The 15,891-nt window shown below is 31.9% G+C and overlaps 1 long non-coding RNA gene across 1 annotated transcript in view; it reads left to right on the top strand.

Annotated features, from left to right (window-relative positions):
• The first annotated feature begins 6,576 nt into the window (after positions 1-6,576).
• Positions 6,577-15,891, top strand: part of LOC137621222 (uncharacterized) — a 20,734-nt gene continuing 11,419 nt past the window's right edge. The window contains exons 1-2 of the long non-coding RNA XR_011040180.1: positions 6,577-6,644; positions 14,207-14,276. This is a non-coding gene — a long non-coding RNA (uncharacterized lncRNA). The remainder of the gene's footprint in view (positions 6,645-14,206; positions 14,277-15,891) is intronic.

The following is a 15,891-nucleotide window of genomic DNA, read 5'->3' as shown; positions in this document are numbered from 1 at the left end:
ATAAATATATTTGTATATATATGTATATAAATGTGTATATATATATGTATATGAATATATGTTTATAAATATATGTACATATATGTATATAAATGTGTATATATTATATATATACATATATATATATATATGTATATATATATATATATATATATATATATATATGTAGGTATGTATATATATATATATATATATATATATATATATATATATATGTAGGTATATATATATATATATACATATATATATATATATATATATATATATATATATATATATATATATATATGTAGGTATATATATATATATATATATATATATATATATATATATGTAGGTATATATATATATATATATATATATATATATATATATATAATATATATATGTATATATATGTATGTGCATATATATATGTATATATATATATGTATGTGCATATATATATGTATATATATATATATATATATATATATATATATATATATGTGTGTGTGTGTGTGTGTGTATTGGCAACTATTTAAGTTTATATAATTTCGTGTAAGATATAATAGCGCAGGAAAATACTCTGAAACACTAAATACACACACACAATTATATATAGTGTATATAAATACTGTATATAATATTGTATATATAATTTGATATAATGAAATGTTAAATTTAAGAAAAATGAAAGCTTATTCCTAAGAAAAGCGATCATAGTAAGCGAGATATGAAGAGGTAACTCTCTCTCTCTCTCTCTCTCTCTCTCTCTCTCTCTCTCTCTCTCTCTCTCTCTCTCTCTTTGCAAAGCAATCCGTATTGAGACAATTGTTCAAGATCGATTGTAATAGAGGATTACAATCTCCTCTATCGTAGTAGAAAGGACAACGTTAATGACAAATATCAACTTAGTAAATCTGTTAAGCCATTATTACAAGTTGCATTTTGTTTATTTTGCGAATGCAACAATTATTGCCGAAACAGTGGAAGGTGCAGTGAATTGCAGTAAAACTATTGAGCCAAACTCAATTTAAAATAGTACAGTGATAACTCCACCAATGGAGTTGTAAGGAGGTTATGTTTTTGCCCCTGTTTGTGTGTGCGTTTGTTTATGAACAGTTCCTGGCTACAATGTTAATCATGGAGTAATGAAATTTAGTTATTAGTTATGTAAAAATCTGAAAATTATTATTATTTTGGAAGGTCAAGGTCAAAGGTCAGAGTCAGGGTTGATCAAAAGGAGGTCTGCTCTCTACTGGGTGCCCCTCTAGGTACAATTGTTACGAGATTATATAATTCGAGGGAGATTGGTTCAGTTCTATGGTTCAAGATTTCATTCATTCAGTTTACTCGACTATAACTGAACACACTTCAATTCTTTTTGTTAATTTATCATTATTGATAAGTTAGAAGTAAGGCAGGTTGAGATACATACACTATGCCTTCTGTGGCTCACTGTAGGATATAACACGACAGTTAGGCTGCATGTTAGCTGATCTCATTTTTGTGTTCCTTATTTGGTTTTAACTTTCTCTCTCTCTCTCTCTCTCTCTCTCTCTCTCTCTCTCTCTCTCTCTCTCTCTCTCTCTCTCTCCATACTGTGTAAGTAGATAGAGGGAAACTCCCGCTAGTTACAATAAAAGTGTTTATAACAGCTAATTATATTGAAGGGACATATTGAAGTCTGTTTCGTTATTCTGCGAAGTTCAGTGTCTAGTCATGTCGAAGTCTTCTTATCTAAGTAGGCTATTTCATGTTCTCCTTTTAACGGCTTGATTATAGTTTCTTAAACCTGTCAAACTACTCTCTCTCTCTCTCTCTCTCTCTCTCTCTCTCTCTCTCTCTACCGAATCAAACTTAAAAAAAAATGTTCTCTTCGCCGATAATTTCCCCACATCGCTTTTTATTTCTCTACACTGACTTATACTATATTTTCTTAATTTTCAATATAATTCACGATTCATTCATAGAATCTGATTCATCTATAGAATGTTATTCATATATAGAATCTGAATCATCTTGATTCAATCTATATATTAAAAAAAATCGAAAGTTAATGGAATTATCATTGGCGAAAAGGCCGTAACATAAATGGTGTCTTCACCGACAATCACCCAATTTTTCCCATATCTCATTTTCTTCTTCCACTCTTAATTGTACCAACTTTTACTATATTTACTTCATTTTCTATATATTTTACGATTCATCTTCATAATATGATTCATCTAGATCAATTTCATGAATTCAAAATTTTAATCATTCATGGAGTTGTCGGTGAAATGGCCGTTACCAAAATGGTCTCTTCACCGATAATTTTCCTATAATTCATTTTCTTCCTCCGCGCTTATTCGTACTGTATTTTCTCCATTTTCCTTATATTTTCCTTATATTTTCCTTATATTTTACGATTAATCTGTAGAATATGGTTCATCTGGATGCACTTTATAAATCTAGTGTGTGATTAGTTAATATTTTTCGTGGGTGAAAAGGCCGTCGATCTACGAGCTATCAACCGTTAATTCGAAACTCACGTAACACCTTAACGTGACTTTTTATAGTTTCGTTTATAATTTTAGTATATTTGCAAATCATTAATTATTTCTTATGTTGATTTACGCAATTGTGGATATCTTGCACATCGAAGTTGGAAGGAGGTTTATGTTTTACCTCCTGTTAGTGTTTAGTTTGTTTTGTGAACACCTTCCTGCCCACAATTTTAATCGTAGAGTAAAGTAATGATTATATAATTTTGAACAAACTTTCGAAAGTTTATTCTCTTCATTTTTCTGAGGGAAATTTTACTAATAGGGACTTTTAATTGTGTTAAAATAGACAAATATTTTAGGCTTGTGGTGGCTGATGTGGTAACGTCCCTGACTGGTAAACGCCAGACTGTGGTTTGAGTCCCACTCAAACTTGTTAGTTTCTTTCGTTGCTGCAACCTTACTATCCTTCTGAGCTAAGGAATGGGGATTTGGGAGAGCATATAGATCTTATCTGCTGGGTCATCAGCAGCCATTGGCTGGCTTAAGCGCTGATCATATGTATATATGGTCAGTCTCTAGGGCATTGTCCTGCTTGATAGGGCAATGTCACTGTCCCTTGTTTCTACCATTCATGAGTCGCCTTTAAACTAATAGTACAGTCAATTCCTTTAGTATTTAATATATAGGAAGTGGAAAATTTATCTTAAATGGGCAATTACTGTAGCTTCTACGAGTCTCCCTTTATCTAGTCATAAACGTAGAACAAAAAACTGTCATTTTGAATATGTAGAGGAGGCTGTTGTACCCATTTGAATGGCTAGAGATGTGAATAGTGAATAACGTAAAGACTATCTGTTTGTGTTATTCACTCCTCAAAAAATCCTGATTTTTAGATTATAAATGCCATTGTCAATAATACTTTTATTATTTTCATTATTATTATTATTACTATTATTATTACTTTCTAAGCTATAACTCTAGCGAGCTGACGTTTAGTAGGCATGGACGTTATCAACAGGCCACCACTTAAGATTGTTTTAGGAATGACCAAATGCATAGCGCCGACAGCATATGCCTCTATGCTAAATAATTTGGCTCGTTGATTTCTCTAGAGCCAAATTTGTATTATTACTAGCTAAGTCACATCTCCTGTGGGAAAAGAAAGATGATACAAGCCCAAAGGATCCAACAAGGAAAAATAGTCCAGTGGGGACAGGAAATAAACTACAAGATAAGTAATAACCAATTAAAAGGAAATATTTTAAGAATATCAACTTCAAACTTCAAAAAAACAAAAACAGGAGAAATAATTGAATAGTGTGTCCGGGTGTTACCCTCAAGCAAGAGGCTCAGTCATTTCTCAATACTGTCAAAAAGTTTACTCTAGCATAGAACTGTTTTTAGTCAAGAGCTTAATCTTAAAGTCGTTTTGTTCATACGGTGATTATACAAGGAAAGGAAATAAATAAACGATGAACAAATTAACAATAAATCATTCTAAAAACAGTAACGACGTCAAAACAGATATGTCATATATAAACCATAAAAAGACTTCTGTGAGCCTGTTCAACATAAAAAAATTTGCTCCAACTTTGAACTTTTGAAGTTCTACTGATTCAACTACCCTAAGATTAGGAAGATCATTCCACAACTTGGTAACAGCTGGAATAAAACTTCTAGAGTACTGTGTAGTATTGAGCCTCATGATGGAGAAGGACTGGCTATTAGAATTAACTTTAATTCAGCGCAGATTAATCGATATTGGGGATTTTCTATTTCTGGTTGTAACACACCTTTTAAACTTACTGTCTTATTTTGGAGTATTTTAACAACCTGACATTGTGTTTTATATAATATTCGTAAGGAACTGTAATCAGAATGGCCGAATATTCTGACGAAGTACATTAAATGTATTTTCTTATATCATATGAATATAACTCAATGTAAGTAAAACTAATCATGAATTGATAAATGATACACACAAAAACCTGAAGACTTATTTCTTTGGAAAGTGTTATAATAGTGATCTGAAAACTATTAAGACTGAATACAAATGCTAGCGAAATAACTGATATGATACAGAGCAAAACATAAACTGGAAAGAAATTATTTTCACACACCCAAGGCCCGCCTGAACAGACTTTTAGTGTCTGGTGGAGGGCGAGAAATAAACCCCTAAAGGTAAAAGTAAGTTGTATTAGTGCAGGTAGGATTTCCTTGGCTTTTCTCAAGTGTGTCTTGATATGAGAATATTTAAATATACCGACAATAATGGAGAGTTTGTTTGTTAGTTCAGTGTAAGCGTAGAACACTCAAGTCATTTATCTAATTTCTTATTTCCTTTTCCTCGCTGGGCTATTTTCCCTGTTGGAGCCCTTGGGCTTACAAGTCCAAGGGCATCTTGTTTTTACAACTAGGGTTGTAGCTTAGCAAGTAATATGATAATAATGATAACAATAGTATAATTGGTAAGAAAGCATGCAATATTGTACCACAGTTAATAACAGGGTGTCATGATCAATATCTCTTATCATTTACTTGACCAAGTTTTATTTGAATGACCTAATATATAGTCAGTAATAATGCATTGATTACCCTTGGACTGTATACATTATATCGGTAACTTATTACTCATCTAAATGGCAAAACATGTAGGCAAGCATTTTGTGTGGAAATGAGCAGTCATCTTTCAGTATTCTATTGGAGAAGTAGACAGGTTTTCTGTCAACTGATATTTCCCTTGATTTGACGAATGAGGACGTTTCGTCTCCTACCACCAAGTGACCTTCTGATTTTCATGACAGGAAAATTTTTTTTTGCAAGATTAGTAGCATTTTGAATTGAACTAAAAGTATCAAAGGAAGCCTTTGTAGAGAAATTAAAAGTTTAACTTGGACATTAATACTTTAAGAGCGAGCCCAAGCATTGATAGTTAAACTAAATAACTAGATAAGATTGTTTTTTCCATAGTGTTTCAAGTAAACGCGGATTTCAGTAAACTAGTAAGGTAATCAACTTTAGATAAGCTTAATGATGCGAATAAGGTGAATATTTGAAGTTTAAGGAAGGAATTTCTACCTGCCATCTTGTTTTGTGAAGTCGTCAACTCGAGGAATAGTTCCTGACAACCTAATTTCCCAATCAATAGTTTAAATGCCCAAACTAACATTGCACAAAAACCTTAATCCTAATTATGAAAGATGATTCGTAATTGAAAAAAATCTATAACCCTTTGTTGGATATAGAATATATAAAATGCTTATCCTTTTAATATATTATGATTGAAGATGAAAGAATTTTGTAGAATTATTTGATAAGTTTTAATTACGAACAGGTGGTTATTTGGCATATGCCTGGTATATATATTAACCCCTGCCATGTAACCGCCTGCCTATCTCTCTCTCTCTCTCTCTCTCTCTCTCTCTCTCTCTCTCTCTCTCTCTCTCTCTCTCTCTCTCTCTCTCAACCTAGAGATTTTAGAAGTTGGACAGCTCATGAACTCTGATTGTGGACGAACAAATATGTTGGCATGATTGTTTTTTTTTTTTTTTTTTTTTTTTTTTTTTTTTTTTTTTTTTTTTTTTTTTTTTTTTTTTTTGTAATATACTGGTGATAGAGGATCTAAATGTCCCATGTTTTAAATGTGAGAATTAGATGATGGTTTTCATTTGATCTTTAGGTTGAATACTGCTCAATTTATTGAATTCGTAAACGGAATCGGTGTATTTATCATAATTGACTTAAGAGAAGTAAGATAAACATATCAAATTTAGATGTTGACGTCATGAACATGAGTAATAAGTAGAAAGGTAAAATCTATATTTCTTATATACATTACTCCTATAAACTTAACTTAATCTACGATGTACATGCTGTAGTCTATGGTATACATGAGCAGGAGACTCCAAATGGGTTTTGTATAGGATACGATATACATAGGATACGATGTAAATAGGATAGGAGGAATTCTGTTAGGGATTCTCCAAGAAAGATCAAACAATAATGCTGTATTTTCTAGTTCATTGCAAATGTGTGAATGTGCCAAAAAATGAAGCAATTTTTAGTGACTTTTAATTTTGTATGTAGCTGATTGAATTTGAATTTTACAGGTGGTGTTCTAATCTGGGTGTCACGGACCAAGAGCTTCTAACTGCATCATTGGAGGACTTTGAGGTAAGAGTAACAGGATACATTTAACTTCATTAAAGGTGGTAAAAATCCTGGAATAAATGTTGGCAGGCATTTGCCGTCTTGAAGATAAATATATTGACATATAGGAGTGATATTAGGCTCACCAACCTTAAAAGATAATAACAAAGTAGGGTATAAATTACAGTCACCTGAATTACGGCTGAGAACAGCATATCTTTTTACGGAGGATTTTCGATTAAAATTACGGTTTTTTTAACAGGTAGTGTTAGGGCTATTGTAGTTCTGGTGTCTATTTTGAAAAATTTGTACATTTATGTAATGTCTTTGGTATTTAATCCGAATTAAATTGCTATATTATAATAACTGTGTACATGGTTCTCTTCACCAAACCTGGATATCTTTGATATTAATTTGTATAAAGTTTGTCTTGGTTATATTTTCTTTCAAGATCTTGTGTGCCATTTAGTCTAGCTGTGCACTGATCATATATCTTCTATTTTTTTTTTTTAGACTGAAGAGGATTGACCTACCATTAGATATATATCAGATTTGATTTTTTTTATGAACATTTGTTGATTATAATTAAGCATTTGAATGTGTGTAAATTACACAGAAGTTTTCGTTACTGTAGAGACGTCTTAAGTTGTGTGACAGGATTGTTGTTGGATAGTGCCATAGGCTCTGTACCATGGTCTTTCACTAGCTTGGGGTAGAGATCTCTTGCTTGAGGGTACACACTAGCACTGGCACACTATTCTATCTAATTTCTCCTCCTCTTCTTTTGTTAAAGTCTTTTTAGTTTATGTAGGAAATATTTATTTTGGTGTTGTTGCCGTTCTTAAAATATTTTATATTGCTTGTTAGTTACTTATCTTGTATTTCCCTTGTTTCCTTTCCTCAATGTGCTATTTTTCCTGTTGGAGCCCTAGGGCTTATAGCATCCTGCTTTTCGAACTAGGGTTGTAGCTACTACTACTACTACTACTACTACTAATAATAATAATAATAATAATGATAATAATAATAATAATAATATAGGAACGTTTGTTGTTAGTAGAGTAACTTCGTTTGGGTATTATGGCACGATAGGTTGAATATGTTGAGGCTTCTGCTGCATGGGGTAGCCAATACATCAGCATTTGTGTTCAGTGGACTGAGTTAAAACCATGTGTTAAAGATGTGACACTATAGACAATCTTTTAACTATAATCGAATATTCATTGGATAAATATAAATGTTAACAGTTAGGTGTATGTCCAATGGATTTACATTATATCTATCTCTTGGTTTTTATTGCAACAGGTCTATTGCTTCATGTAGGATAGATTTGCTAATGTATTATTACAATTCGGCAAGAGATTCTAATCCATAGTTTAACCATACAATGAAACTGAACAGCTTTACGTCTTAGGATGTAATTCAGTGGATTTGGACAGTAGATGTGTAGGGGATGAGCGTATAGGTTTCAAGAACATAAGGAACTGCCAACTCTTCCTTATTGCCAAGGGTATTGGTATATGGGTCAAGACTTTCCAAACCACTCGGCTGCAGTAATGCCTAGTTGGTAAGATTCGTGACATGAGAGTGCACAGACGAAGGCGGGAAAAGATAGTTATTTTTTTTTCTTAACTTTTTTGTAAAGATGATTGGAGAATTCTGTGGTTAGATGGAAAATTTGAGATTGGATTTAAGATAATTGGTATTTATTAAGTACTTCCTGCAAATTAGTATTTTATTGGAATAAGTGGGCACTACATGCGGATCACCTGAAGATTGGGGACCCCAACACACGCTGGGGTCGCTTATCTGCAGGTGAAAAAAAAATTAGGGTCGTTTTTCTTCAGGTGAGGAATTTAAATTTAATAATGGGATTGTGCCTGTTGTGAAAAATTTGGGTGTACTGATAGACTGTAATTTGTCAATGAAGGACCAAATTGTGAACACAGTGAAAGTGTGTAACTATCACCTGAGAAACATAGCATTTATTAGAAAATATTTAACAGAGGGCAGTACAAAAATTTTAGTGATGAGTCATGTAATATCAAGGCTTGATTATTGCAATTCTCTGTACTACGAATTGCCCAATACACTACTAAGAAAGCTTCAAAATGTGCAAAACCGGGCGGCTAGACTGATAAAAGGCCTTAAATTTCGGGAGAGAATAACTCCTGCATTGATCGATCTACATTGGTTACCTGTTAAGGCTAGAATTGAATTTAAAATTTGCTTGTTGACTCACAAAGCACTTACAAGTGATAAGCCTAAATATCTTCGTGATTGCTTGGTCCCCTATCCTGAAGCTACCAGCGCCGCTGTAAGAGTTAGACATGCCGATGACCCACATAGACTATTCGAAATTAGTGTGAATCATGCAATAGGAGGAAGAACGTTCAGTTATGCTGCACCGAGACTCTTTAACGACCTTCCACTCGATGTCAAGAATAGCGCAAATGTGGCAGCCTTCAAGAAAAACCTGAAGACTTATCTTTTTAGAAAGTGTTATAATAGTGACCTGAAAAATATTAAGCCTGAATACAAATGCTAGCGAAATAACTGATAACGATACAGAGCAAAATATTAACTGGAAAGGAATTATTTTTTCACACACCAAGGCCCGCCTGAACAGACCTTTAGTGTTTGATGGAGGGCGAGAAATAAACCCCTAAAAGTAAAAAGTAAGTAAAAGTAATAAGCTAATGATTATTATTAGTGTAACGACATGAGTAAGACTAACCAATAAAAGTGTTAACAAACTAATTTATATGTTAGCAAATACATGTTTTTTTTTAATTTGACGGTATCTAGGAAAAATCTTATTTCTCTTTAATGACTGAGAGACAAAATGTTTTTACTCCACAACATAAAACCAAGCGATAAGGAATTCCTCATGGACCGTGCAGTTTATGAATAAGTTGTGCAGCCACTTTCAACACATGAATCTCTTCCTGGTATCAACTGGTTAAAGAGAAATAATCTTTAGAGGAGAGAAATCAAGTGAATTCAGTGGCGAAATTCAATGAACTGGACTTAACTGTCTTCTATACAAGATAATTATACGTGGAAATGCTAATTTAAAGAGTCTTCTAAATTCAAAAGCAAAGTTTCTATTCATAAGGATTCATTTTTTGCTAAATCTAAACTTCCACTACATAAGTGGATTCAGGCTATCTATTACTGGTGTAACAGCAAGAGTGAGACTACAGTGACTGATATTCGAAACATTTCAGAAAAAAAAACCATCATTGTTATTTACAGTTTTTTTTTAGAGAAATCTGCATGAAGTATTTCGAGGCAAACCCCGTTAGACTTGGTGGTAATGGCATAATTGAGCAAAATGACAAGTCTTGCTTTGCACGCGAAAGCAAATATTACAGAGGACGTGCACCAAATCGGTTAATATGGGTATTTGGAATGATCGACAATAGCATTAATCCAGGTGTTGGATATATTTGACATATTTGTTTTTGGTGTTGTTAATAGTTTATATATGACATGTCTGTTTTGACGTTGTTACTTTTTATAGAATGATTTATTGTTAATTAGTTCTCTTCATTTATTTATTTCCTTATTTCCTTTCCTCACTGGGCTAGTTTTCCCTGTTGGAGCCCCTGGGCTTATAGCATCTTGCTTTTCCAACTAGGGTTGTAGCTTGGATAGTAATAATAATAATAATAATAATAATAATAATAATAATAATAATAATAATAATAATAATAATATGGAGATAGTTAAAACACGTGATGCTGCAACTCTACCTCCAATCATAGCAAGAAGTTGTTTTGTCTGGTTCAGTAATATACAGCGATGAATGGAAAGCTTATTAAATTATTCAATCAAATCTAAGAATTGAGCAACAGACCGTAACTTTACTGATACAGAAACAGGATTACACACACAGGCCATCGAAAGTTATTGGGACAAGCATAAATCAAGGATTAAAACAATGCGTGGATGCAAGAAAGAATTTTTAAAGTCATATTTACAGCATTTTGTGGTTTGAAGGGAATTTTAATGGTAGGTTCGATTATTTTTGTACTGAAATTGCAAGACTATTCTTTATATTAAATATGGATTGCTTGCATAAATATGTTCTTTTTAACAAATATTTAATAAAGTAGTTTTTAATGTATATCTATCTATATACGGTATATATATATATATATATATATATATATATGTATATATATATATATATATATATATATATATAGATATATATATATACATACATATATATATCTATATATATATATATATACATATATATATATATATATATATATATATATATATATATATATATATATATATGTATATATATATATGCATATATAGATATATATATATATATATATATATATATATATATATATATATATATATATATATATAGATATGTATATATAGATATATATATATATATAGATATATATATATATATATATAAATATAATATATATATAAACATAAATATATATATCTATATATAGATATATATATATACATAGATATATATATCTATCTATATATATATATCTATATATATATATATATATATATATATATATATATATATATATATATATAGATATATATATATATCTATATCTATATATATGTATATCTATATATATGTATATATATCTATATATATATCTATATCTATATATATATCTATATATATATTATATATATACATATATATATATATATATATATATATATATATATATAGATATATATGTATATATATAGATATATATATATATATATAGATATATATGTATATATATAGATATATGTATATATATAGATATATGTATATATATAGATATATGTATATATATAGATATATATGTATATATAGATATATATGTATATATAGATATATGTATATATATAGATATATATGTATATATAGATATATATGTATATATATAGATATATATATATATATATATATATATATATAGATATATATATATATATATATATATATATATATATATATATATTCCCTTTTTTCTATACTGTAGTACAGTGTTTCTTAAAGTGTGGTCCGCGACCCCAAGGGGTCCGCAGGATAATTTTTGATATCGATTTCAGTCAAATTTTCGGCCAAAACGTCCTAAATTCCTATTTTTGTAGCACCAAATCCTGATGGCTTTTTACAGTGGCTAAGTCACATTGGGATGGAAGTAATTTAAGTAATGCCGCCTTCCTCCCTTGGGGTGAAATCCTCAACGAAATTCCGAAAAAGACACACACAAAAAAACAACTTTATAGAAGGCAGTGGTGTTTATGATTTGGCAACATTGTACTGACTGATGCCCGGTGGAAGAGCTAGATGGTGACACAACACAAGCTTTCAAAGCCCATCTGCAAGGCCTTCACTCAGAGTTAGGAAAATATTTTGAAGAACCAGACCCAAGCTTTGAGTGGATTAGAAATCCATTTGTTACAGATAAAGTAGATATAGAAAAGGTCAGTGTCAACCTGTCATCAAAAGAGGCTGATAATCTTGTCGAGATTGCAACAAGTGGGACACTGAAGACCCTATTCAGGGAAAGAGGTTTGGCCAATTTTTGGGCTCAAGTCCAGCCAGAGTACCCTGGACTTGCAGAAATGGCTTTGAAACACTTGATGCCGTTCCCAACAACGTACAACTGTGAAATTGGATTTTCTACACTGGTTGATCTTAAAACGAAGAAGCGCAACCGAATTAATGTCGAACCCGACATGCGACTGAAACTCAGCAGACTGGAGCCATACATTCCAACAGTAGTGAGGCAGCAAAAACAGTATCATTCATCGCATTCAGTATAGTTGTGAGATATCAGGAGGAAGCGTTGCAGTTAAGTTCACGAAAATTTGTATGCAAAATTATCAATGTTGTGGAAATTATGTTAAGCAAAATATAAACATTTATGTTGAAGATAAGCCATTAATAAACAATTCAGTTGTAATTACAGTATATTATGACCTAAAAACACTTTCAAACTCAAGAGGAAAATTATAATAATAAAGGGTCCGCTACATGAATAATTTTAATAAAAGGGGTCCGCTGCACAAAAATGTTTAAGAAACACTGCTGTAGTATAAGCCAAAATGTATCACCTGAAGATTGGCGACGTCAATAAGCTGGGGTCGCTTATATTTAGGTGAAGTAAACCGGGGTCTCTCTTCTTCAGGTGAGTCTGGTTGGGGTCCTTTATTTTCAGGAGAACTATAACTGCCTACAGTACACCCCCGTGCTATCTTTGGTGCTCACTCCGCAAAATAAGTTTGTGGCCACTCTATCTAATAATAGATAGCTGCAAAGCTTCTAAGCTTATATTTATTATTAGAATTAAGCTTAATTTACCTGTACATAACTAAATTAATAATAATCTTAATATTTATTTGTATCCTTTAATTCTACCTTGAAATTAGTTGGGATGTCCTCTGTTTTGGCTTTAACCTGTTGTGGTCAATTTGGACTTTTTAAATTCATTCCTATGCATTGTCTACTTATGTATGCTACTAGATTCCTTCTCGGATTTTGCAACGTACCTACGCTTATGTCTTGTTTCATTGACTGATTTAATTCTGGTCATGAAAATGAATGTTTTGTAGTATGATATCCTCTTCATCGTTGCCTTTATTACAAGGACTGACTTATCCAGATCATTTCTCTAAAGTAGGCTCAGCATTAGAAAATTGTAATTTTGCTGGCCAGCACTCCAAGGTGAAGAATAGTTTTGGCTTCTTGAGTGAATTTTCTTCATCACTCTTGATCCTATTAGATAAAAGCCTTGTTCAAAATTCAAATGGTTTCGACCGAGGCAAGCGTTTGTCATGAATACGCAATTCTTTCTTGTGTTAACCATATCCCATAGGATTGTTGAACCAGGCTGTTGCGTAACTACGCTGATTGAACTTTCTCGTTCTTGTTACTCTGTCTCGTCTTCCTTGATATTATTGACCTTGCTGTAGTTGGAGAATCGAATGTTTTGTCGTGAATACATTCAATGTTCCTCGTTTAACCTAAATGAGGTCAATAAGTGTACCCTGTTGTCAAGGCGAATCCCAGGAGAGAGAGAGAGAGAGAGAGAGAGAGAGAGAGAGAGAGAGAGAGAGAGAGAGAGAGAGAGAGAGAGAGAGAGAGAGAGGTTCAAAACCATAACTTCAAAAGGGGGCGGGGAAGGGCCTAAGTGAACATCATTGTTACTTGAAGTCGTTTCCCCCCTCACACACAGCAAAAGCTATTTTTCATAACATAACGTTGTTAGTTACACTTAACATCTTGCATTAAAAACCGGTAAATGCCCGGCAACATTTATTCCAAGATTTTTACCGTTTTAAAAACTGATGTATTGATTTAAATGTGTGTGTGTGTAGATCGCCTTACCTTATGTAAATAATTGATTTAAAGGAGTGATATTACGGTCACTAACCCGTACTGAAATGCGGCTGAAAACGGTATATTTTTATGGAAAATTTGCGATTAGAATTACGGATTTGTATTAACAATGTATGCTTATAATTCAAGTATTCAAAAATTCGGTTCTTGGCCCTTTTAATATATTGATTTGTTCTTTCAGACATTGAGCTTCGTCGTACGTAGCAGCATCAGAAGGCGTTAGGTAGAGAGACTTCAAAATATTGACAATAGTAAGTAATATGAAAACTAAAGTTTTAATATAATCATTTGTATTTAGATGGTATCCTGTGCTGGTAAATTAATCAATAAACTATCAAAAGACTTGTGGTATACTTAGGGATATCCAATGCCTGGATTTAAGGATTTAGACAATTTAATATTCATGATATCACATTATTTAATTCAATATTTTTCTGTTGGAAATTTTTGGTGGAAAATGATGTCTCTTTGTTGCATGTGGGTGTGGGAATGAAGGTATTTCTTATATATATTCTTTGTGTTAGCTAATTATCTAATTGAATATCGTGTTAGTTTTTTTTTTATTACCTCCGCCAACGAAATTGGAAGGAGGTTGTGTTTAACCCCCCTGTTTGTGGTTGTTTGTGTGTGTGTGTGTGTGTGTGAACAGCTTCTTGGCCCGAATTTCAATCGTAGAGTAATGAAACTTGCAGGGATTAACAGTTATGTAAAAATCTAGAAATGATTTAATTTTGGAAGGTCAAGGTTAAAGGTCAAGGTCACGGCCAAGCAAAATGTCCAATTCACGTAATCAGTCATAAGTTTGAAAATAGTTGTCACAGAGATTTCAAACTTGGTTCATATTTGAGTATGAAAATCCACGCCAATTAATACATATTAAGGTCAAAGGTCAATGTCAAGGTCGAGCAAAAGGTCGAGAAATAAGCTGCCTCTAAAGTTACTAATAATTTCATAATGATTCGGCCTATCCCGGGGACCGAACCTCGGTAATTTAGTTTAATGTATTATATCTACAGTATAGTGAAAAGGAAGTATTCTCTCTCTCTCTCTCTCTCTCTCTCTCTCTCTCTCTCTCTCTCTCTCTCTCTCTCTCTCCGATAATTTCCCCCATATAGCTTTGTATTTCTCCACACTGACTTGTACCATATTTTCTTAATTTTCCATATAATTCATGATTCATCCATATTATCTGAATCATCTATAGAATGTGATTCATCCAAAGAATCTGAATCAACTGAATTTAATTCATAAAATAAACAAAATCGAAAGTTAATGGAATTATCACTGGCGAAAAGGCGGTAACATAAATGGTCTCTTCACCGACAATCTCTCAATTTTCCCCATATCTCATTTTCTTCTTCCCCGCTTAATTGTACCAACTTTTATTATAATTTCTTAATTTTCTCTATATTTTGATATTCATCTTTATAATATGTTTCATCTGCATTCAGTTTATGAATTCGAAATTTGAATTATTTTTACAGTTGTCGTCGGCGAAAAGGCCGTTACCAAAATGGTCTCTTCGCCGACGGTATCCCGATTTTCCCCGTATCTTATTTTCTTCCTCCACGCTTATTTTTACTATATTTTATTAATTTTCTATATTTTTCATGATTCATTTATATAATATGATTCATCTGGATGTAATTTATGAATTTATTATGCGATTAGTTAATAGAATTTTTCTTCGGTGAAAAGGCCGTCAATCTACGATCGGTTAGTTCGAAATTCTCATGACGTCTTAACGTGATATTTCTATAGTTTTATTTATAATTTTAGTTTATTTGCGAATCATTAATTATTTTTCACGTTGACTTACGTAATTGTGGATATCATACACATCGAAGTTGGAAGGAGGTTATGTTT

The sequence above is a fragment of the Palaemon carinicauda genome, chromosome 27 (genome assembly GCF_036898095.1).
Source record: "Palaemon carinicauda isolate YSFRI2023 chromosome 27, ASM3689809v2, whole genome shotgun sequence".
In the NCBI taxonomy this organism is placed as follows: domain Eukaryota; kingdom Metazoa; phylum Arthropoda; class Malacostraca; order Decapoda; family Palaemonidae; genus Palaemon; species Palaemon carinicauda.
The sequence above is the reverse complement of the archived record's forward strand: the minus strand, read 5'-3'. Positions and strand labels throughout refer to the sequence as shown.